General features: G+C 42.3%; 1 long non-coding RNA gene across 1 annotated transcript in view; it reads left to right on the top strand.

Moving 5' to 3' along the window:
* Positions 1 to 12,980: 12,980 nt before the first annotated feature.
* Positions 12,981 to 25,357, top strand: part of LOC115271192 — a 28,027-nt gene continuing 15,650 nt past the window's right edge. Inside the window, exons 1-2 of the long non-coding RNA XR_003899803.1 lie at positions 12,981 to 13,120; positions 14,183 to 14,230. This is a non-coding gene — a long non-coding RNA (uncharacterized LOC115271192). The remainder of the gene's footprint in view (positions 13,121 to 14,182; positions 14,231 to 25,357) is intronic.

The following is a 25,357-nucleotide window of genomic DNA, read 5'->3' as shown; positions in this document are numbered from 1 at the left end:
GCCCAGTACAGGAAACCATTTCAAAAAAGGAGCATTAGAGGCAGTTCTTAAATATAAGTAATTGTTCACAGAAATGTCCCCCTTTTGCTCCAGAGTGCATTTGTCTATACAGTACATTGTTACTACAAATAACATAAGTGATTGCAGTTATTCCTCACAGCCCACCCTCTCCCATCACAGAGCTTCATGACTGATTCCTACATGCTGGGGAAGACCTACAATATCAGATTATTCCTGGACTATTAATACATTCAAGTGAGGATATACTAAAGCAGCGTCTTGATACTCTTACATGCTGCCCTTAAAGAGTTATATCATTCTGTGACTGGGTAATAAATTATCCGTACCACAGGAATTCAAAAGCCCTACAATGCAAAATCCTCCCATTCATTAGAGGTCCGAAACCAGCTGCTGTATTTGAGATTCAGATTTTGGCCACCGCCTTCAGCATCTGGGAAAAGTCCCTTTGGATCTGTGTGGGTGGGGGGGAGACACACCAGATCAATGGGACCAAAGAGAGCTTGGATTTTGCACAGCCTACGTTAGGATCATTTTCCTAAGGCTGACGTTCGCTTTTGGATAGCTGAGTGGTGAGAGTTATTTTAAGTATGTATCCGAGGAAGTGCTCTCTATTTTATGAAACTTATATTTTAGAATACTTTTCTCTTCTGCAGCACATTCAGTGCTCTTTACAATCATTAATAAATTAAGCCTCACACTCTGAGAGTTATTGCAGTGTCCTTTAATAGCTGCTGGAAGCTGAGACTCGGAAGGTAAGTGACTTTCACAAGGTCCTACAACAAGTCCATGCCACAGGCAGGAATAAAATCCCGGAGTAGTGACTTGTGGTCTTGTGTTTTTAATTGTTAAACCACGTTGCCTGCCTCAAGGCAAAGAAACTTTGCTGTAGAATGCCTATCCAGCCTGGGACAGTCACAGGAGGTAATTAGTGCCAAAACACCTGCTGTAGTATGTGTAACTGTTCAACAAAACCTGCTCTCGCTCCACGTCTGATTCTCTGTCATTCAAGAACTCACCAGACTACTATCCTTTTGAACTCCTGCAACACATACTATTGCTGGTGCAGAAGAAATACTGTTTGTGGCAGAGTAAAAATAGTGTGTAATATTATTGTACAGTAATGCAAAATTAAACGGCCCAAGTCTGCAAGTAATCTAGCTGTACTGAACAGTGGTGCCATGGAATAAGTCATTAAATAGCCATTGATTATAAAGAGATTCATCGTCAATAGACAATGGTGTAAGAGAGTCTGAACAAACATAGGCAGCAATCCTAAGAACTGGAGCGGACCATCTGGGCCGAGTTGGATGTGCATTCTCCACCTGGTCCTAGCTAGACCTCCTCTGTCTATGCTACTAACGTTGTGTGCTCTGTTGGGCCCAAGCTCCTCTATAAGGGCTTGTGACACCTCGCTGGCAGCCACGCCTTACCATTGTGCTGCACAGCGTTGTGTGCTGGGTGCAAAGACTCCACAAGGGGGGAAGAGTCCCAGAGCCCAGGCTCCAGCCCAAGCCCGAATGCCTGTGCTGCAATTTAATAGCCCCGCAAGCCCTAGCCAGCTGACACCAGCCAGCTGTGGGCGTTTTATTGCAGTGTAGACATACCCTGAGAACCTGAGCCAAAGCCTATTGAAGTCAATGGAAAAATACAGGCCTTGAAAGCAATTCCAAAATAACTCTGATCACTGAAGACTGGGCAGTGCAGACTGGAGGAAGCTGCAAAAAGGAAAAGAACAATGAACACATCCATGTGATATTTCTTTGGAAGTGTAATGGAACCCTGATAAATAAAGAGAGACTGGAAATGTCTATTGCACTGCACCACTTAGGAGACCAGGGGATGTGAGGAAGGAATAATTGGCTGGATGCAGAGTGAAATTTAGGCTCAGCAATTCCATTTTGCAGCTGGCAGCTTTCCCAAATGCAGACCAGGAAAAGCAAGTTGGGCCAGATTTAAAACACAGATAAATTCTTTCTCTTTTTTATTATTTCTTTTGCAGATTTAAAGGATAGGATTAAATTATCATTTAATAACCCCTATTGCCTGCTCTCCCGACTCTGATCACCCTGTGTAACGGTGATAAAGCTGGAAATGCAAGTGAAGCCTGGAGGCTAGGCAGTGAATTTTCTTTTCCTGAGCACAGATCTAATGGCTGTTTGTTATTGCGGCCTGTGAAATAGGCACTGGCTGTTTAATCGCGAGTCCTAGGATGAGATTTTGCTCTTTTTGGCTGCGTTCCAGCTCTTGTTGGAGGAGAAGCCAAATCCTTTTTGTTCGCAACTTCCAAATCTGTCATACTCTTTTTCTCTTCCTGGTTAGGGATCCTACAAAGACTAAAGTAATCCTTGCTTATGCAAGAAGTCCAGTTGACTTCACTGGGACTGCTTGTATGAGTAAGAATTACTTGTATAAGTAAAGATTGTCTGATCAGTCCCTGTATGATAAGCCCTTAGCACAGGGCTAAGACTATTTTAAAATGCTCCAAACATCAATACTGTAAATAAAAGCCCTACAGTGATCTGGGAAAGGAGGGTTCTTGTGGAGTAAGACACAGTCTCTGTGTGTTAACAAGAAGACTGTTTCCCCCTGTCTGTCAGATCAGCTAATTTGGATTATTTAAATCAAGTGCAATTTTGAAAGCAATCTGTTTTGCTCATGACAGCTTCTTCATTCTATGTAATGATGCTGAATGTAACAAGCGGCAAAGGGTTATTGACTGCAAATTCACCACATTCCCAGGCCTGCACTTCTCACATTGACTTATAAAAGGAGCCTCTTGCTTTATTTTCCCCAGACATTAGGCAGAAAGTATTTTCTAACATGTCGGCTTTACAACTTCACACTGAAGCCCTCATTTGGTACGAAGACTTGACAGCAAATTGCAGATAAAGGGAAAGGGTGGGGGAGGGGGGAGTAGGAAACATTGAAATGGTGCCAGCTTGTTTTTAACTATTTTTAGTCAGAACATTTCTTTATCTTCTGCATTTTTCTTTCTTTCCCTTTTCTTTTTGTTGTTGGTTGGTTGCATGATGTGAACATTCTAATTAAGGAGAAAGTTACACCGGTAGTTCCAGAAGGAAGGAACCACGTGTCTCCATCAGGATGTCAGGTCACACTCAATGGGTTTGGGTGGCAGCTGAATTGTAATGCTAGCCAGGGGCTAGGAAAAAGGTGTGTGGAAGGATCAGTGACCAAAAGGCCATGTTTGTTTAATAGTGAAAGTGTAACATTAAAAGATCCATACTGGGCAACTGCCTGAACTCAGGGGCAGGATTTGCACCCTGGAATAGAAATCCCCATTATTAGTAACTATTTGTAGTACTGTAATGCCGAGGAGGCCTAGTCGTCCTAGGGGCCCATGGGCATCACATTAGCTCTCCTCCAGTCACCTGGTACAGAGACTGATTTAAGCGATAGGTTACGTAGCACAGTTAGCAGTTCTGCAATTTCAAACTAGGAACCCATTGCAAAAGGGATAGATAATATGACAGAAAATATCATAATGCCACTCTGTAAATCCATGGTATGCCCACACCTTGAATACTGCATGAAGTTCTGGTTGCCCTATTTCAAAAAAGATATATTAGAATTGGAAAAGGTACAGAAAACCATACCAAAAATGGTCAAGGATACGGAACAGCTTCCATCTTAGGAAAGATTACAAAGACTGTGACTGTTCAGCTTAGAAAAGAGGCGACTAAAAGAAAATGAGATGGGGGTCTATGAAATCATGAATGGTATGTAGAAAGTGAATAGAGAAGTGTTATTTCCCCCTTCACCTAACACAAGAACCAGGGGTCACCATATGAAATTAACAGGCAGCAGGTTTAAAACAAACATAAGGAAGTCCTCCTTACACAACAGACAGTTAACCTGTGGAATTCGTTGCCAGGGGATGTTATGAAGGCCAAAACTATAACTGGGTTCAAAAAAAGAATTAGATAAGTTCACAGAGGATAGGTCCCTTGATGGCTAGTAGCCAACATGGTCAGGGACACAACCTCATGCTGTAGGTGTCCCTAATCCTCTGACTGTGAGAAGCTGGGACTGGAGAACAGGGGATGGATCACTCGATAATTGCTCTGTTCTGTTCATTCCCTCTGAAGCAACTGGCACCAGCCACTGTTGGAAGACAGGATACTGGGCTAGATGGACCAGTATGGCCGTTCTTATGAAACTAAGGACAGATGGCAAATACTGAGTAGAATTGACTCTAGATAGAATCTAACAGGACAGCCTTGCTCTTACATTCTTCTTGGGGCCCAAAACAAGAAAGAGCATTAAGGAAACCCAGAATACCTGGCCTGTCTCTTGCTAAGCCTGCACAAGCACTTTGGTTGGAGTAGCAGCAGCAGAATTACTTTGGGAAAAAATTCCTCATGGAGTTCCTCTGCACCTAACCCAGATATTTCTGCGAGGAAAGAGGTAGAAGATCTGGCCCATCATGGATATGGGCTAGTGTTGGGGCTGTGCTGCCCTGCCATCCGTGATCCACAATCACTCCCTTATTATGGCCGAATTGGTAAAATCCTGTATTCAGAGCAGAACTCCTACTGGTATGAAGCTCAGCCTCCTATTTTGCCTTTGTCCACATCATTGGCAAGATGTGAAACAAGATGAAATAAATAGAGTGCATGACCACTTGGTACTGCTTGCATCCTGTTGCTATACTGTGCCCTATGAATACTGCCACAATAGCTGGCACTACTTTTTGGCAGGTGAATTCTCACCTCCTTGCACTTCCCCCTGAAGAGACTCCCTACTTGACGGTTGTCACCTAGCTTGAATTTTGCAATGCTGTCACAAGGCCAGTTTGCTGGTATTTTAAAACTGCAAAATTGGCTCTGAGTTGCAGGGAAATGAGACTTTGGAATTGGAAGATCTGGGATCAGAACATGGAGGGGAGGAAGTGATACAGGGTTAGTCAGTGGAGTAGATAGGTCCACTGAAGGAGTATAACTGAGCCTTGGTATTTAGGGGTTGAATGGAAGCAGTTGCTGAATAGTAGACCACTTCCTAGGAGCATGTGTATGCATAAAATTAGAGCAGAGTCTAAAATAATTGAGAAACCTACAGACCTTGACTATGATTTTTATTGACAGTGTCATGATTCAGTTAACAACATGACATAACTAGAGTGCATAATATATTTGTTAACCTTCACAACTGAAGACAGGCATAGCAGCAGTTCTATTACATCAGATACTATCCCTTTCAAGAGTGGATGAAGTGGGAGTGTGAGGAATGAGGCACAGTAACAGGAAGTGGAACAGAAATGTCAACAAAGAATGGCCTCCAGTTACCCAGCTTTACACATAAATAAACCCCAAACAGCTTTTATATATGAGGAAAAATTAATCTCAAAGGAGATTTCACTTAGAAGCTTCAAAGCTACTGTTAGTAACAAAGAAATTGATTTTAAGGTTGTCATTGCCTATTTAAGTAAGAGAAACATGACACAATCTCTTTGTGTGTGTGTGTGTGTGTGTGTGTGTGTGTTTTCCAGCTGCACAATAATCCAAGTTATATTATTTAGCATGTAGGAACAGGATGAAAAGGACCCTTTACTATCTATGCTGCTTTGTTGTAAATGCTTGGCTTTAATAACATAAGGTTTCTTTAGCAGCAATATATTGCACCCATTCACTCTACCAGCAAGACAGGCTGTATTCCAGCAGATGTCTGAGGACAATTGGGGGTCAAAATATATGTGACGGTCAGCTTGCTCACTAGTCCAGGTGAGTCAGATTTCTGACAGGTCACAAAAATAGCTTTAATTTTTTCATTAGTACCAATGATAAGGTTAAAAGCCAAATGAAGAGATTTTGCAGCTGGTCTGGTAAATGTTCATGACAGTTTTGCAAGAAGTTTTTCCCTTCACCAACAAAACAACCACCTAGCTGCCTTCATTCTCTTTTCTCACAATCTCCTATGATAGCACAGTTTGAAACGCTGCTTATTTCCATGTTAACAGTAGAAAAGTTTAGAAAATGATAAATTCCTGAATAGCACTGAAGGCATGTCCAAGAATAATTGTTTCCTTGAACAGTAACTGTTCAAACTCCTAGGCTAGTTTGAAGTAATGCTTCAGAGCTAAATGCAGGAACTGCTGAGAAGCAACCTTGTGGGTGACAGGGTTATTATGCACCAAAGTATTCCAGCAGTGGTGCAGGACAGCATGTATAGTAGGCTAATGTATCTGAACACATGAGGAAAAAAAAAAAGATTGGTTTGTAGAGATGTAACTAGAGGAATGTTACATCCTCACTATTAATCTGTCCGGCACAGCACTAAGCCCTTTTCACTTGAACTGTTTTGGGTAAAAACCTATTATCTATTCTCACTATTTATTATATTCGCCACTGGCAATATTGTGTCTATGTCCTTGTGTGGTGTTACTGATCAGATATTGAAACCTTACTAATTTTTTACACTAACTAAACACAAGGATGTAAACATGTAAAATAAATTATATGTACAAGTTTGAAAAATAATTACAAATTAATCATATTAATAAATGTCCCAGTGTGTGTTCAAGGGACACAGTTAGCTTAAAATTAACATTGTAAACAAACCCATTTCCTCAGATGTCAGTATTAACACCTTAGATTGCTAAAAGTGAATTTTAAACATTGAAAAAAATCTCCCCAGAATCCACTTCTGCTGTGATGTCTATAGAAAATCAGTCAGTTAAAGCTGGGTAGATAAGGCTAGTTAGCAAAAACTTTCTAATATTTTTAATTGTAATTTTATATAGCGATATACAAAAACTGTATATATTTGATTGTATTGCTCTTCCCCATCATCCATATATGACTTGTCTTCCTGGGCCCTGAACCTAGGAGATATTCTGTGTGAATGGACCTCTGAAATCCAGGTGGCTCCTACCCATTTGGAGTCTGCTTGCACAGAATAACTTGTACGATCAAGGCCCTCGATTATAATATTTGGGAAAGGGAAACTATCTTCCTATGTGTTTGTACAATGGGCCTCTAGGCAGTACAGTAATAGAATATAAATATTAAATCACAATAAATCAGTTTCCTGCTGTTATTTATGCTCTTTGTTTCCTTCCTATGTTTTCTGGGCTTGGATTATGAAAATCAAATCATTCCTGTTTTTTAATAGGTATTTAAAAGGGTGTCATAAGGAGGAGGGAGAAAACTTGTTCACCCTAGCCTCTAAGGATAGAACAAGAAGCAATGGGTTTAAACTGCAGCAAGGGAGATCTAGGTTGGACATTAGGAAAAAGTTCCTAACTGTCAGGGTGGTTAAACACTGGAATAAATTGCCTAGGGAGGTTGTGGAATCTCCATCTCTGGAGATATTTAAGAGTAGGTTAGATAAATGTCTATCAGGGATGGTCTAGACAGTATTTGGTCCTGCCATGCGAGCAGGGGACTGGACTCGATGACCTCTCGAGGTCCCTTCCAGTCCTAGAATCTATGAATCTATGAATAGTCAGTTTCATTTTCAGATTCTCACTGCTTCGATATTCTGGGTTAAAAACACAGCAGGACAATGTTATTGCACACAAAAATAAATAAATAAATAAATAAATTGTGTGCCATAATATGATGCCTTTGAGAATGCAATCAAAAATTGCATTGCACTGCAAACTTCTGATTTGCTATCCACTATAACCCCAACCCTCTCTTGGCATTACTGTTTTCCAGTTCTCCCTCTCCCTTTATTCCCCTTAATCCCTTTGACTAGCTTCATTTGCCTAAACTCATTTTTGAGGTAACTCCATTAAAGTCAGTGCAATTAAACTTGGATGAATTTGGCCATATATTTTTTTGCATTCTTTATTTTCCACATTCAAGCCCCAGATGACTCTGTATTCTTATTTGGATTATTATTTATTTAAGTATGCTTTTCACTTATCGAGGTTCATGCCCACAATGTGCTAGGTACTCTCCAAACAGTAAAGAAAATATAGTCCTGCTCCAAGGAGCCCACAATCTAAAGACTGACAAAAAGATGGGGGAAAGCTATGTAATACATGAGTAGCATGGTCAAGGGAGTGCTTGACTATGTCTCAGTAATGTTAAATTAACACTTTTTTTATATTAGTCCCAATTACTCTTCAAACATATCAGTCAGTACGCTGACTCCTCATTCTTTGTTGCATCTAACATAAGCTGGTTGTTCTCACTTTCAAGGCCCTCATGGTCTATCCCCACTCTACTTATCTCTCATTGACTATCAAGATGCCTCTGGATGGCCCATAATGTCATCCTCCATCACTCTCTTGTTAAATTTTCAAATACGCACCTCTGTGCTTTCTTCCACACTGCACTTCATTATTGGAAGAAGGAGCTCCCTGTGATTATCCACAAAGCTACTTCATTATTCAAAACTCTCCTTTTCCATGATACCTATAAAAAACTTGACAATGGATAGGCTGCTTATGGGGGGAGACCACTGCTTATCAGGCTGATCAATATTGACTCATTTCCCCATCTGTCTGTCTGTATTCTTGTTTTATACTTAGATTGTAAGCTCTTCAGAACAGGGACCAGCTTTTTGTGTTTGTACAGCACCTAGAACCATGGAGTCCTGGTCCATGACCAGGGCTCCTAGGCGCTGCGGTAATATAAATAAATAATAATGTCCATAGTAGCATTTGTGGCAGAAAAGTCTTCAGGAATGACTTGAATGCAGAGAGAGTAGTGGATAGTGGCCATGCTGGTGAGCTTCCTTCTTTTCCATTTTTAGTACAATATTTTTTTTTACCTCCTATTTTAATTAGCAGTCTTTTTTGAAAACACATTAACCCCTTCTTTTTTCTTACATTCTTCATTTTTAGAGGGATTGCAGACTATTGTCTTACTTCTGATGCTTACCTAGTAAGTTAATACTGATTCCTCAAAATGTGTGTTCTTCTGCTGTGTTTTATACAGAGCTGAGCACACTGACACTGCCCAGAAAATAAAATAATGGTCAGAAAAAAATACTTTATGGAAATGGTGTGTTGTTACTCTCCTAGCTACTTGCTTTGCATCTTCCTAGGTTGCTCGGGGAAGTGATAGTCTCTCTCTCTGTGATATTGGTGAGACATGGCTTGAAATTCTGTTCAATTCCAGTCACTTAAGTAACCTAATGATGTTGAGAAATTAGATCAAAACTACTCACATGGTGGCTGAAGGAACTGACTTATTAAGAGAGACTCTCCCTGTCCAAGTTGACTGTCACGGTGGCACTTGTGGTTACATTACAGAGTTACCATATTTTATACTGTGGCAATAGTCTGTCTATTGCAATATTGAGATGATTGTGTTGTGTCCCAAAGGTATCTCAGGGCAATTTTATTGTCTTGCTGGATGCAGGACACAAGACAGTTCCCATTCAAAACTAGGATTGGTCCATTGAATATATGGCAACACAAATTATGGAGATATCCTATCTCATAGAACTGGAAGGGATCCCGAAAAGTCATCAAGTCCAGCCCCCTACCTTCACTAGCAGAACCAAGTACTGCCCCAGATCCCTAAGTGGCCCCCTCAAGGATTGAACTCGCAACCCTGGGTTTAACCGGCCAGTGCTCAAACCACTGAGCTATCCCTTCCCCCCAAGTTCTATAGGTCTGATGCTGCTGGGGTTCAGGCAGGTCTCATGTTCTTTATGTATATAAATAAGGAGGTCTTTCATGGTGGGGGTTTCATGCCCCAGGGATGGATTTCTTGCATGCACTGTGTGGCGATGTATCACCCTATAAATAGGCAGAATTAGATTTTTTTTTTAATATAATTTCAACATATACTATCTGTTTAAGCATTCTTTTGTATTTATCTATTTAATATTTCACAGTTGCAGGAAATTAGAGGGGATCAGACAATAATTATTTAATGACCGTAGATATTGAGATTTAAAAAGTTAAAGCTTTATAACCCTTAAAACACAAAGTGTCAACATAATAATGGCCATACTAGGACAGACCAATGGTCCATCTAGACCAGTATCCTGTCTTCCGACAGAGGCTAGTGCCAGATGCTTCAGAGGGAATGACAGAACAGAGCATTTACCGAGTGATCCATCCCGTTGTCAAGTCCCAGCTTCTGGCATCAGAGGCTTAGGGACACCTACAGCATGAGGCTGTGTCCCTGACCATCTTTGCTACTAGTCATTGAGGGACCTATCCTCCATGAACTTATCTAATTCTTTTCTTCTTTTTTTTAACACAGTTATATTTTTGGCCTTCACAACATCCCCAGATAATGAGTTCTGCAGGCTGATGGTGTGTTGTGTGAAGAAATGCTGCCTTATGTTTGTTTTAAACCTGCGGCCTATTAATTTCAGATGGTGACCCCTGGCTCTTGTGTTATGAGATAAATGATACTTCCGTATTCTTTTTCTCCACACCATTCATGATTTCATAGACTTATATCTCCCCTTAGTCATCTCTCTTCTAAGCTGAACAGCCCCAGCCTTTTTATGGAAGTATGTCCTCTTAGAGAAGCTGTTTTATACACGTAATCATTTTTGTTGCCCTTCTGTGTCCTTTTCTTAATTCTACAGCACATGTAGAATATTAGGGTTGGAAGAGACCTCAGGAGGTCATCTAGTCCAATTCCCTGCTCAAAGTAGGACCAACACCAACTAAATCATCCCAGCCAGGGCTTTGTCAAGCCAGGCCTTAAAAAACCTCTAAGGATGGAGATTCCACCACCTCCCTAGGTAACCCATTCCAGTACTTCACCACCCTCCTAGTGAAATAGTGTTTCCTAATATCCAACCTAGATCTCCCCCACTGCAACTTGAGACCATTGCTTCTTGTTCTGTCATCTGCCACCACTGAGAACAGCCGAGCTCCACCCTCTTTGGAACCCCCTTCAGGTAGTTGAAGGCTGCTATCAAATCCCCCCTCACTCTTCTCTTCTGCAGACTAAATAACCCCAGTTCCCACAGCCTCTCCGCGTAAGTTATGTGCCCCAGCCCCCTAATAATTTTCGTTGCCCTCCGCTGGACTCTATCCAATTTGTCCACATCCCTTCCGTGGGGGGGGGGGAGGGGACCAAAAGTGAACACAATACTCCAGGTGTGGCCTCACCAGTGTCGAATAGAGGGGAATAATCACTTCCCTTGATCTGCTGGCAGTGCTCCTACTAATGCAGCCCAATATGCCGTTGGCCTTCTTGGCAACGAGGGCACACTGCTGATTCATATCCAGCTTCTCATCCACCGTAATCCCCGGGTCCTTTTCTCCAGAACTGCTGCTTAGCTAGTCGGTTCCCAGCCTGTAGCGGTGCGTGGGATTCTTCCTTCCTAAGTGTAGGACTCTACACTTGTCCTTGTTGAAATATACAGTAAATATTCTTAAATCAAACTCTTACAAGTTTTCAAGCAGCATTTTTTTTTACTTTGCCTACCTGTAAATTATGATTACTGTTGAAAATATTTTTTTCATTTGTGTCTGTGTGGTGAAATTGACATTTACAGAAAAAAAAAATCTAATTCTTCCACGTCTATCTCTAAAGTAGCAGTTCAAATCACAGATTATGGGGGCGGGGGGGAGGGATTCACATAAGGGGTAGGGTTTGGCTCAGGTCCGGGAGGGGAATTGTACTATAGAGCTCACACTGTAAGGGTAGGTTGTAATGTCACCATGGAGGGGGGTCTCTGCAGAAGGAGCTCTCTGTGGTCCTGTCTAGACAGGCAAGGATTTGCTGGTACAGACAGTAGGGCTTTTCCTGGAATAGCAGCGAATGTGGGTACAAAGCACGGGCAGGGAAGGTTGGGATTTTTTTCATACTCCTAACCTGCAGCATGAGTAAGGGCGGTGAGTTATATGGGCCTTTGGTACCCGTGCTCCAGCAAATTCAGGGCCCAGGGGCCCAGCTCCAGCAACATTTGGGGCCGGGTCTCTCCCCTTGCCCTGCCTACTGCCCCGTGCTCATCCCCCGGAGTGTCCCCCAGCCCTACCTGCCACCCTCACGTGCCTCCCCCGGAGCGTCCCTGTCTGCGCAGTGGGCAGCGGGTGGCTGCACTGTCGCTCCGCGCTGTGCTCCCTTGCCAGCCGCTGCCGGCTACACAAGGGAGCGGCGCCGGTGGCAGGCTGAGGGAGGGGCGCACATGGGATGGCAGCTCCCCCTCCCCCTGGCACCCACCACAGGGGAGGCAAGGGGGCTTCCTGCACCTGAGAGGGGCCCGGCCCCTATGAGCACGTGCAGGGTCGGTGCTGGATGAGTGTCCTGCTGGGGGTGCAAAAGGGCTGGGGGGCCTGTGGAGCCCTCCTCTCTAGCCCTAGCCCCAGGGCAGCCTGCCTGCACCCCAAACTTCTCATCCCCTGCCCCCACTGCCCACATCCCCTGCATCTCATCCCCCTGCACCCCAACCCTCTGCCCCCCCTGCAGCTCATCCCCTGCCTCACCCCCCTGCACCCCAACCCTCTGCCCCAGCCTCGAGCTCCTCCCAAACCCCTCAGCCCCAGCCCTCATCTCCACCCCATTCATTTTGTTATGTGCACCAATATGCAGGGGCGGAACTTGGACCTGTTCTGGGCGCCACACAAAAAAGGATACAAACCTGCCGCCCCGGGCATGCGGCCAGCAAAACCTTTCCCTGGAGCCCCGGGCTGTGTGTGGCAGGGACGCCGGGACCCAGGAGAGGCGGTTGTGGGACGCTCTTTGTGGGGTAGTGTAGGGGGAGCCGGGGAAGGAGGGTCTTTGCAGGGGGTTTCTTTCTCTCGGGGAGGGGGGCCTCACGCTTGCTGTTCTAGGCGGGTGTCCGCCTGGGGAGCTAGTGCTGATGTCCAGGGGGTGTCTCTTTGCGGCGCATCCTTCGCCATTAGGGGTCTGGGGGGAGGGGTGTTCTCTGCTCTCCGGGTTGCTAGGGAGTTGCTAGGGCGCCATGTTGGGGGATTTGGTGCCCCGGAAGTGATATCCCCGGCGGGATTTCTCTTCCGGTGCGGCGGGCCAGCGCCGGACCCGGCCAAGTTAGGACGGAGGCAGGAAATGGCGGCGACGCTGCTGCAGCAGCTGCCGGGCCCCCGAGCTCCACTGTGCCGGGCCCAGGCCGCCTAGAGAGCCGCCGAGCCAGCGCCGGGCCCGGGCCGCAGCCATCCCGGGCCGGACTCCGAGCACTTTACCTACATGAGGTGATAGGCGGGGAGGCGTGAAGGGCGCGGAGCGGGGGGCGCTGGGGGAGGCTGCGGAGCGCAGCGGCGGGCGCCGGGATATGGGGCTGGGGGGGGGGAGCGGGACACTCGTCTTCATTTATCTCCGTGGCCTTGGAGAGCCCCTTGCCGGGCAGGGACGGGGCCAGATGGGCGATGCGCCCCTTTGGCCGGGCCGTCCTGGAGGGTAGCTCCCGTCCCGCCCTGGGCTAGGCTGCACGGCGGGTGCCCTCGGGCTGCGCCGCTGTTCGTTTCAGTTAACACGTCCCTGCTGCCGCTGGGGCCTGGGGGTAACCTGGTTCAAACCATTTGAGTGTCTCTAGCCAGTGCTGCGGAAGGGCTGCCCAACCCGACCGAAACTGTGGCTGTGGCCAGCGGGAGAGAGGAGTGTTCTGCTCCCCAGCTCCGCTCTCCGCCGGTGCCTGGCTCGCCTCCCCCAGAACCAGGGCTCTGCATTGGTAGTTTATTCTCCTCACACGCTAAGCAAGCGCTGTCAAAGTTTAAAAAAGACCGGATCGTGGGTTTCTGTGGGATAAAACGCATCCGACACTTGCCCAGAATGGCGCTGGTCATGTGTTTGGGGTTTAATCTCCTGCCCTTGGTCCGGTGTTCCACTGTGCTGGAGGTTTGATCTCCTGCGTTCATATGTCATTATTGTCTGGCCATAATTCAGAGTCAGGTCTCTGTGTAGCATACTGCTCATCTCTTGCCTTCTATTTATTTTTAGGTTAACACGGTTAAGCACCGTTTTTCCCTCTTCCCTTTTTAATGGAAGAGACACTTACTATTTTTTGTGGTTTAACAAAAGGTTTTAAGGGAGTGTGAGGAAAAATAGATTAATTGGTGTCTGTATGTTTTGCTCCATCCCTATTCTCCCTCCATCCCAAGATAAAAACCTATGGATGCCTGTATTCAGAGATCATTGCTAACCTCTCCCCCATGAGGAACCAACACATGGAGATCAGTCTCTCTTTTAAACCCACCCCAATTATATTTGTTCTGCTCTTCTGTTGACATGGTAACCAGCATCCCTTTCTGTTCCAGAGAATTGGAAGCTAAAGCTACCAAAGAAGTTGAAAGAAAACTAAGCAGGTAAGACATGTGTTTGAATTTATTTCTCTGATTCCAGGACAGGGTGGGCCTAGAGTTTGTGTAGCTATTTTTTTTCCTCTTCATGGAAACCAGCTCTGACTTTATCTGGAGCCTTAATTTCATGTTAGTTGCTAGAAAAATTGTTGAATTAAAAGTGTAGCTTTCTTGTAGATAGTGAAATCTTTCCATTGTTTCATTTGAAAATAATGTTTGCAAAGGTAAACTTCAGTGAAATCTACTCTGCTGCAAATGCCTGACTATAATAATTGTATGCAGCGTTGTAGCCGTTCTGATCTGAGGATATTAGAAAGAGGAGGTGAGTGAGATAATATCTTTTATTGGACCAACTTCTGTTGGTGAGAGAGACAAGCTTTAGACCTTACCCAGAGCTCTTCTGTGTGAAGTTGGTCCAGTAAAGATATTAAATCATCCACATTGTGTCTGACTATAAACCTGTGACTTTCTAGATAACTAACTATGTAATAATTACATATTGAATTTTATAGTAAAAACTGTATCAATGCAAAATGTGTCCCCTTGCAAGATTTTTTTGTACTGCTTCAGATCTCTTGTTTAATGTATGTATCTTATGACAAAACAAACTTTGTATCTGTGAATAATGTAAGCACTATACCTAGATGTACAAACACTCTTTTCTTAACCTATGTATTATATAACTTTAACATTAGTGTTAATAAAAAAATTATAACTTTCTCTTCCACTTTAAATTGTTGCCACTAGGAGTGCACAAATGAATGCAGGATTTTTTTTCAATCCTGCGCAGTCAAGTGGCTTTTTGTTGTCAAGGAACTAGCCTTGCTCTTGAATTTAGCATAAACTGCATCTTACTAGGTAACTATTGGTTCCTTGTGCTCTTCATATGAAAGAGTGAAGGCACTGAATCTGCCATTAGTAAGTGATTTTTGTGTCCTAATGTGTTGGGAAGCCTGAGGAATGGGAATTCCAATACCAGCTACTTAGTTTATAGAAATATGAAGTATATACAAGTATTATATATTTCACTTCTGTGTTCAAGATGTTATTTCTTGCATATGTCTTGTTCTGGCATGATGATATTCTTGCAAATTCTTAGAATGTTCTTCGTACTTCATTTTTGTCTTCTGTGTTTTTTCTTTCTGTCCCCTGTAGATTCAGTTAGACCCAAAAGAGGCTTTTGCTAGGCAAGGCTGAATGTTTTAAAATTCAGCCAAAACCTGAGTGCAACCTGCTAGAATGAAGTGTTAATTTCTTATGCTTTGTTGTTTACTCATGTTGTTCACTTTCAAGTTTCAGTTTGCTTTTTATAACAACATTGTGAAAGCTGAAGAGCTTTCTAATTCCTTGGTACACCTCATCTTTGTAACGTGTGTTCAGGAGCTGGCATTTTGCAGTTCTTGTTAAATAGTACTGTATTGAGGGAGATAAACTGTACCTTAGCTTCCAATTTATATTATGTAAAAGCCTTAAGATAAAGCTAGCATAGAATTCTTATATAAGATATTTCAGGGTCATTGTCAAATGGAGCCCACTTGACGGGAATGATGCTAAAGTTATAGAACTACATAAATTGTGTTTTTTGTCAAGTAAAGTTTAATGCTGCATGATAGCCATAGTGTGAGAGTGTAGAATACAATTGTCCAACCACACTGGAACGGCTTTAAGCATTTAAGACATTCTAAAGTGGATTTTCAAGTTAGTATTTAAATATCAGTTGTCTTCAGCTGACGCTTTAATGTTACTCATCAAATCTGTACTTCAATCTTGAAGGGAGTTTCATCACACACACTACGTAGCCTGGATACAAATTTAGTATATGACACGTTTTAACTTTACTTAGTAGGTCACACAATCACTTCTGTGTTTGCTATGCAAGGTTATTTGTCAAGAGGACTATTTCTTAGCAAAACATTCTTGAATTTCATTATGTAAGATTTGAGTGAACACACTAAGGTCCAGTCCACACTAGAAAAGGTAGATACAGCTTCTGGCAAAAATGTGCTTTTGCTGGCATAGCTTATAACAGTTCCCCAAACAAAATAAGTTGTATTGGCATAATGGTGTCAACACAAAGGCTTTTATCAGTCTAAAAATGACACAAAAATCTCTCCCCTATCTAGAGTTATAATATTGGGAAAAGATTCTTGTTCAGACCTGGCCTTAGTAAAAGATGTTTAATGAATTAACTCCATAGTATGTTTGAGTCCTGTAATTAATTTAAATGGATGCCAAATACGATTACTTAAGAATCACAATGAAGTGGTAGGCTTCAACATGAACTAATAGTAAACAAGTTTTAGTTAATAATATATGTCAATTGGCTGTTTTTATATTGCTACTTATTAGATGTATTTTACTACCTTTACTTGATCATTACATAATTCTAGCAAGTCTCACTCTGAGATACGAGGGTCTGGGTACCAGGGAATGTACGATGCTTTTATTGTTTTAGAGTTCATTTTAGATCCTTATGTAACCTGATCTTATCTCTCTCCATTTTCTTAAAACTTTATGTGGGAGCCTTTGTTTTCAGATTGTTGCTCAGTCCCTCGGCAGTGTTTGAATTAAATTCCCTTATGGTTATTCACACTTTTTAACTTTCAATCTTCTTCTTTCTTGGGCTTTGGTGAATCAGTGAAACCTTCAGTCCCCTTCTCCCACCAGTCTGTTTTTGGCCAACACACAGGAAATTAAGTGATACTAATAAATGAATACTTGAGATATATTTGTTTTAAAAGCGAACATTCTACCTACTGTGAGAGCTTCACTTGGTAATGAGGGTCTCTGATCTCTCACCTCATTTTGAAGGTATTTTTAGTAAGTTTTTGGTACTGGGAAAGTAATGTGGCTTATAAGGGTTTGTAAGATTGTAGCAGGAATTGCTGAGGATGACTGTGCAAAAAAAAAAAAAAAAAAATAGAGGATAAAAAACCTGAATGAAATGAAGAGGAGAGGTGCCAAGGCTAGAATCTGTGTAGGTAAGAGACTGGAGTTGCTGCTGCTTGTCTCTTCCTGCACCCCGAAGATGCAGGGGGTGGCCAGAAGGGAGGATAAGTGAGGTGGTAAATGTTTCATAGTCGGAGCTGGGAGAGAGTATTGAGTACTGCGTAGAGAGGAACGAAAAGAGGTCCAGAAAGAAAATCATAATTGTTAGATGTCACTCCCATCTGCTTTAAAAATCTCAACATTTCAATAACTGCTATTCTGTTGTCAACAGTTGTCAGCTTTTTAACACAAATTAGGTCATTTCATTTTCTTGCTAAGTAATGCCATTCAGCAAACACCTCACATTATTGTGATGTTTGTCCCTATTGGCAAAGCCTCTCTACGTTTAAAAGCCAGCTGTTTAAAACATTCTTATGTAAAAGTTTCTTATTGGCTGGAATCAAGTTAAAAATACCAAACCTACATTTTTGGAATGGAATGTTCAGAATGGATGCCTGCTCTCTCCGTTTCAGGATTTGCTCCTTTATGCTATATCTGACTGTCCTCCAGATTAGCCTATGAACTTTAGTCCTCCATTTTAAAGACAGAGAATCTGTTTTAAAACATGGAGCTAATTAGAAGTGCAGTGCCTCTCAACCACAGGTGCATTTGTTTGTTACTCAGTCTCCATTCTTTTGATATTTTGTCTGTGCAGGCCCCTGTCCTGCAAGCACTTATGCACATGCTTAACTTTAAGCACATGAGCAGTCATGTTCAAGTCAATGACCGTGTCTTTGGCAAAAATAATGTGGTTTTTCAGTCATGTTAGCTTAACATGATAGGAGAGTCCTCTTAACTCTGGCAGGCTAACACAAGGATAAAAGATATTGGCCTGTGTTTTAACAAGCATTAAGAGAGCTTTCCAGCCATTTGGCCGAGCTTGTGAAGGCATTATGCTTAGCTTGATGGCATTTCTCTTATCTGAAATGTGGTAACTTTTGAAAGCTGCATCTGATCAATTCCAAAATTTCAGGGAATGATCTTGGCATCAATGGCTAGAACCCTATTAATTTAGGAAGAAACGAGGAACACATGGAGCATTTGCCATCTGTTTAGCACTACTACAGCTTCAAGCACCTCTGCAATTGTCGATAGATCAAACAACTGGTTGATGGCACCCGTTAACGTATTCCAGTAGAATATTCCATCTCATACCTCCCCATCCCGACAATTTAACATGTTGACTGATTTATCTCCCAGACAGATGATGATGGGTGGGGAATGGGGAGCTGCACACAGTCTCTCTAGTATCGGGGGGCAGGAATGGGGGTGCACAGAGCTACTGCTGAGGGGGGAAACTGGGGAACCCTGTCATGGGAGGATGTGGAAATGGAGGATCCCCATGGCAGGGAGACACTGGGGAGAGTTGAAAGGAGCCTCAGAAATAGAGGTGGATGAGAAGGTGGCATGCAGGGAGTTTGTGGGGTGGAATGGAGGAATTCAAGGAGCCTCTGACATGTGTGAAAACAAGGCTCAAATAAGCTACAAAGTGTGTGAGCCGCTAGTGTTAAACTAAGTAGCTAGAACTAACATGATGGACAAAGAAGGTGTGATTTTTTTTTTTTTAATCAACACAGCCCATCAATGTGACTTTTAACATTACTAAAGTTAAATACAATAACTAAAGTTAAGTGCATAAATGTTTATAAGATGGGAACTTAAATTATAAGCTGTCGGGCATTGATATTGCTTTACAGGCAGAATAACAGTACATTTTTGCTGATGGAAGTTTATTGAAACTTTCTGCATGCTGCTGGTCCAGCCTGAATGATAACCGTCACTTAGGGAATCAAAATTTGGACTGTCATAGATAGTTGTTTTTTTTTTTTTTTTTTTGTCGAGTTAAGGATCTCAATTCACAATCTGCACAACCTCTTCAAAATGTTTAGTCTTGGGACTAAATGCCACACATTAGCATTCCATCATATAAGCTGTAGTTCATGTTTTGAATTACTCTGATTAGCATATCAATTTGCTACACATTTTATTGTTTTGTATGGGGTTGTTAAACATCACGCATTATTCAATATGTTCAACACTGACTGCTATATTGTTGAACAGGTAATGTGCAACAGAACATCATGCAACAGCTGTGTATTGTTAATTGGAATACCATGTCCCTAAAAACTAGAATGGAGGAGTTTAATCTTTGTAAAATCAGAAAACCGTTAAGGAGTGAGCGCTCGTGTAAATAAATGGTTAATTTGAAATCAATAGGGTGGTGGACACTATATATGTCAGATATTCAAGGAACCTTACAATTCTTCTAACTTAGGAAATCACCATGGACTCTATTTGGGAAGTGATGTTTTATTTCCCAAGTCATCTTGTGGAACTGAGAATGCAGATTAAATGGCTTGAAATAAATGGCAGTATTTTTAACTAGAAACAAGAATTTTATTCTTGGAAACAAAAACAAACAAAAAAGCAAAATTACAGCAGGCAATTCACAAAGCACTCATCCTTCTATCTGTATTTCCATTCCAAAGATCGCAGTTGGAAAAACTTCTGGTCTACACTAGTTGCAACCCTATCCTGGTTCTGGGAGAGTGGGTGTTTTTTATCCAAATCAGTTATCCCATCAGACTTCGTCCAAAGCTATTGTACTAAATCCCCACTCTGAGCCTTAAGGTATGTCTACAAAGCAATGAAAAACCTGCAATAGTGAGTCTCAGAGCCCAGGTCAGCTGACTCGGGCTCACAGGACTCAGGCTGCGGGATTGAAAATAGCAGTGTAGACGTTCTGGCTCGGGCTAGAATCCAGACTCTGAAACCCCATGATCGGGAAGGTCTCAGAGCCTAGGCTTTAGCCCAAGCCAGAACGTCTACATTGCTGTTTTTAGTCCTGCAGCCCAAGCCCTGTGATACAAAGTCAGTTGACTCAAGCTCTGAGACTCGTTGCCCCACGTCTTTTATTGCAGTGTCGTCATACTTTTAGACTCTAGCAAATAAGAGCAACCAACCATGGTTTTCTCATCCACTTTAGAGAAAACAAATGAAAGGGGGCTGACCAAAAAAAGGAAAAACCTTGGCAATGAGGTGACTGGTTAGCTATTTCTGTTCCTTAAAAAAAGTCCTCATGATACCATGGCTTCCATTTGGCAGCTTGAGAAGGATATGAAGGAGTAAAGGGAACCTCCCACTTGTCCTGTTCCAGGAGCTTCACTTTTACAACCCTCACAGGCAAAATGATTAACATGGCCACAATGAGCATGGTTGTTCTCAGGCCACAAGTAAATGTCTAAATGTCCCTGGAAAGTAACTCTTGTACTCTTACTAAACTAGGGAAGGAAAAATGTATCCCTTTACATGGACCTAGACAGGAGATGCAGTATTCTCTTTTTTGGCTCTGCTGCAGTAAAATCATAGTATTCCACAGAGAGAGAATGGTTTGACACTGGACTGGGGTTCACGAGAGTTGGGTTCAGTTCCTGAATCTCCTACAGATTTTCTGTCTGACCATGGACTAGTGAATTAATCTTTCGGTGCATCAGTTCTTTATCTATTAAATGGGGGTATCAGTCCATTATTCACACAAGCAGTCTGTCTTGTCTATTTGGATGTAAACTATTTAAGGCAGGGACAGTCTTTTATTATGTATTTTGTAGAGCTGCTAACACAATGGGGCACCAGGTGCTGTTGTAAGACTAATATGCCAGAACTCTGGCACACTCATGCTGATGTTGCTAATGTTTATGGAGCACATAGAGACGAATTCTGCATCTGAGAAATGGGAAAGAATGGTGTTTGCCAGATGGACAGCTTTGATAGGGAAAATAATTCAATTTTCAAGTTTGAGGCGTTATTACACAATATTGAGAATTTAAAGCAAAATAAATCAAAACTAAGTAGTTAATCCTTATTTACAGGATTCTTAACATCTGCATTGAAATGATATTTATAGATTTCATGATTAGCTATAGTTGCTGTCCTACAATTAACTTTCTTACCAAAACCTTTGACTTTATTTACACACACACACACACACACACAAAGATTGTCACTTATTTACAGTATCTTATGAGTGTTTTAACTCTTCACCTGATATGCAAAATTGCAGTTCTTTGAATTGTCAAAGACTCTTTCAATTTAGCACCATAGCTTTGGTTGGTTGGTTTTTTTTGTTGTTTTTTTTTTAAATCTAGTGTGACTTTGTGTTCCATGTGGTTCTTTGGGTTTTTGATTGGGGTGTTTTTCTTTTGTGGGTGTTGAAGTAAGCTGTTTTTAAGCAAAGTTTACTAAGTTTCTTTTAGTTATGAACACGTTTTACATGTTGTAGGAAAGATGATCACTTTTGAGCAGAGTGATTGAGAGAATGGCATTTTTGTTGCTGAAAGATAAGATTACACTGTATTTCAGAAGTTTAAAATGGAACTCCCCCCCCCGAAATGTTGAAACTCTAGGTCAGAATGTGTAAATATAGGAGAAATATCCAGACTATAAGGTCTAAATAATTTAAGTGATTTTGACATCAAAAATTCCAAATTTCTGGTTGGATGTAGGTTTTATGTATATGCTAAATGTCTGTTACACAAACGATTACCCTTTAACATTAAAGGGTCTTGGAATTTAGATCCACTTAAAGTGTGGTCAACTTAAAAATAGTACTTATGCCTGAAAATGTTACATCTACTGTCATGAGTTATACCTCAGATTATTATAACTGAAAAAGATTAAAGAGGGAAAAATTCTTTTCAGTTTGCTTTGTGACTTGTCACAAGAAACCTTAGAGTAAATGAAAGCCCTTGTGTCTAGTCACTTTCACTATTTCCCATATTGTTTGTGGATATTTCACACAGTAACGGGGGGGTGGAGAAGAGAGCCACAGAAATGTGATTGCACAGTTCCAAAAAAAAAAGTGTCCGGAACTCAGTTGGCCAGTGTAGTTCTTTATTTTCATTTTTTCTTTAATTAGATTTCAAGTTGACAGCATTGTTGTTTCACATGCAAATATCACACCTCTTAGTATCCAATTGTGTGAGAGGAACAATATCCTGAATGGTCTGACAGAACTGCAGATCATTGCAAAAAGGTGTCTGTGACCTATGAATAGTATTAATGGCACTTGCTGGCATATTTTGAACCCAAAATATAGCAATGCCTTTGGTGTCTGGTCACAGTCTAGAATGAGCTGTTAGTTCAGCAGATGGTGTTGGCCCCCAATTAATCAAATATCTCACTTCCATAGAACTACACAGGTTTTCCAGAGAGCTGCAATTAGACTGGTTTGTAGAATAGGTCCGTACAAATTTACTTCATATTTTTAAAGTTCTGGACAAAATATTAATGATGTTAAGTAAACGATCAATAGCGTTAACTTTCTGCTAAACTAATTTAATATTGGCTATTTTGGCAAAAAGGCAAATTATTTGTAAACTAGAAAACCATCTACAGAAAGAAGCTAGGAAAGCACAAAACAATGTGCAACTTAAACTGAAAATTCATACAATAGAATCTCAGCGTTACGGACACCTCTGGAATGGAGGTTGTCTGTAACTCTGAACAAGAGGTTACGGACTTCAGCCACCGGGGCAGGGGGTTGGGGCTGCAGCCACAGGATGGGGGAGATAAGTGTGTGTGTGGAGTGGGGGGTAGTTGGGGCTTCTGACCCTTGGGGCATGAGGGCTCCAGGTGGGGGGCTCAGGATTTCTGCCCCATGGGAGCAACGGGGCTCGGGGCTCAGGGCTTTAGGTCAGGGAGAATCACTGGGGCTCGGGGCTCCCTTTGGCCCCATTCCCAGTTTCGGGGGGAGGAGGGGGGCGCGACGCCAGGGCTCAGAGTTTTAACTACGAGGGGGAGCGCTGGGGCTGAAACCGGTGCTCCCCTTGTAGCTCAAGCCCTAGTGCCTCCCACAGGGCTGAAGTTGACAATGGAGCCACAGGGCTGAAGCGCTGAGTTCCAGCGCCCTCAACAGAGCTGAAGCCAACAATGGAGCCGTGAGTCTGAAGCACGGAGCTTCGGCACCCCCAGCAGGGCTGAAGCTGGGAGTGGAGCTGCGGGGCTGAAGCTCCAAGCCCCAGCATTCCCCCCGGTCTAAAGCCCTGCACCCCCAGTGCTCCCGAGGGTCAGAAGTCCCGAGGCTCTTCTTCCCCCTCCCTCCCGCCCGGAGCACTCACCACCACCACCCGGAGCTGCAGCCCCAACCCCCGTGGCTGAAGCCCCGAACTGCTGTGCCCCCGTGCAGGGCTGAAGCCCTGAGCCCCCTGTTCTTCCCCCACTCTCGGTCTAAAGCCCTGGGCCCTGGTGCTCCTGAGAGTCAGAAGCCCCCCAACCCACTGTGGCCCCGAGCCCCAGGACTAAAGCCCCAAGGCAGTACAGTATTTGCTGTTGGGGGGGTTGTTGTTTTTCTGCGCTGCTGCCTGATACATTACTTCTGGTTCCACGGGGAGTCCGGTTGACCAGTAAGTCAACGCTAGTGTTTGTGTCTTTGAGGTTCTACTGTACTGCGTTTTAGGTTATGCTTCAGAATAAGCTTTTTAGTAGCAGTATATCCAGTGCCTTATGTACTGTCATGTGTAGACTGATGCATATCCTGTCAGGGTATTGGACTGATAAATATCTTCTTACCCTAGGAAGTCTAGTTAATACATGGCCAGTTGAGTGGCTGGTAGCTAGTTGTCATCTCTTCTTCTCTCACTCCCAATCCCAAAATTTCCCCTCATTTGGGACTAGTGGGACAGTTTTACATTTAATATATGTTTGCTTGCAGAAGGACATAATAATGAGAACACGATAATCAGAGTTATACGTTTGTAGCATTTTGAAGTAGTTCACAATGAACCTAATAAAACATGTTGGTAGAATTCCATCACAGGTAGAAGACTTCTAAAAACATCTGTTGGTGATGTGTTAGTAGTAAAGAATCTTTTAAAATGAACTAGCACCACCTTGTGGGATTGATGTGACTTTACTTTAGACTTGGCAGTGCTCTTTCTTCAGTCATCTGCTTCACTTGCAAGCTCCTAATTTGAACATATTTTGAACACGGAGGTAATGCTAACAACCTCAAGATATACATGTGTGGTTAAAATTTCATCTGAAAAAGAATGTTTTTTTTTTTTCTATTTAGCATAACCCTTTAGAAGCTTGAAACTGAACTTTCTTAATGCATTTGTCTATCACACATGCAAAGTAATTTGTTATAGAGTTAGAAGAGTGATGGGTAACTAATGCTATTAGTAAAATGGTGACTCATTTGTTCTGAAAAGGGAAAAAACCTCAAACTGAAGGAGATAAGGACAAATTTTGGCTCGCCAGCCAGCCTTCATAGTATCCTTTTAAAAATAATCTCTTAAGTGAGTTCACGTGTATTAGTGTATTGCCCATTAGAATAGTGACCATTGGTCCCTAGAAAGCTGCTAGTTCTCACATCAGTATTAAAATCAGCAGGGTGTAAGAACTGTACTTTTTTCAGTATTTCACTGCAAGTTAAATATACACACACAACCTATTAGTGCAGTTGTATGGCTGAGATTTTAATGATACAAAATTCAGAGGCAAGTTTCACCAATAACTATTAATGTCTGACTGCATGATTAAAAATTCAAGCTTTGTATTGCATAACATCTCCTTTTTTATATCATAACAGCACTTAGAGCATCAGGAACATTAACTAGTGAATCCTCATTACATTTCTGAGGATCGTAGGTAAATATTCCTGTTTTACAGATGGAAAACTAGAATACAGAAGCTAAAGAGACACTGTCAAGTTAATTTAGCCCCATCGTTTTTTACAAAATCTAACCTGGTCTTTATGGACCCCAGCTTGATACAAATATTTTCATGACCTAAAATATATTTTTTTAATCAAATGTTGATCAGATATACGCATTCTCCTGAATGTTTGCAACCCAGAAATTATGGCATTTTTCTAGTGCGTGAGCCAGAAAATGAATGTGATTAAACAAAAACTAAAATTGGAGTCATCTGTTTTCATTGTCCAAACTGAGCCATTCTTTTTATGTGACAGATCTGAGGAATTGCCCCAGATTGAGGTGTCAGTAGAGGAAGTTTGGGAATAAGTTGAAAAATTGAACAGTAATAAGTCACCAGAATAAGATGGTATTCACCCAAAAGTTCTGAAGGAACTCGAATATGGAATAGTAGAACTACTAACTATAGTATGTAACCTATTGCTTAAATCAG

The sequence above is a fragment of the Terrapene carolina genome, unplaced genomic scaffold (assembly GCF_002925995.2).
Source record: "Terrapene carolina triunguis isolate 2854851 unplaced genomic scaffold, T_m_triunguis-2.0 Scaffold93, whole genome shotgun sequence".
In the NCBI taxonomy this organism is placed as follows: Eukaryota; Metazoa; Chordata; order Testudines; family Emydidae; genus Terrapene; species Terrapene triunguis.
The sequence above is the reverse complement of the archived record's forward strand: the minus strand, read 5'-3'. Positions and strand labels throughout refer to the sequence as shown.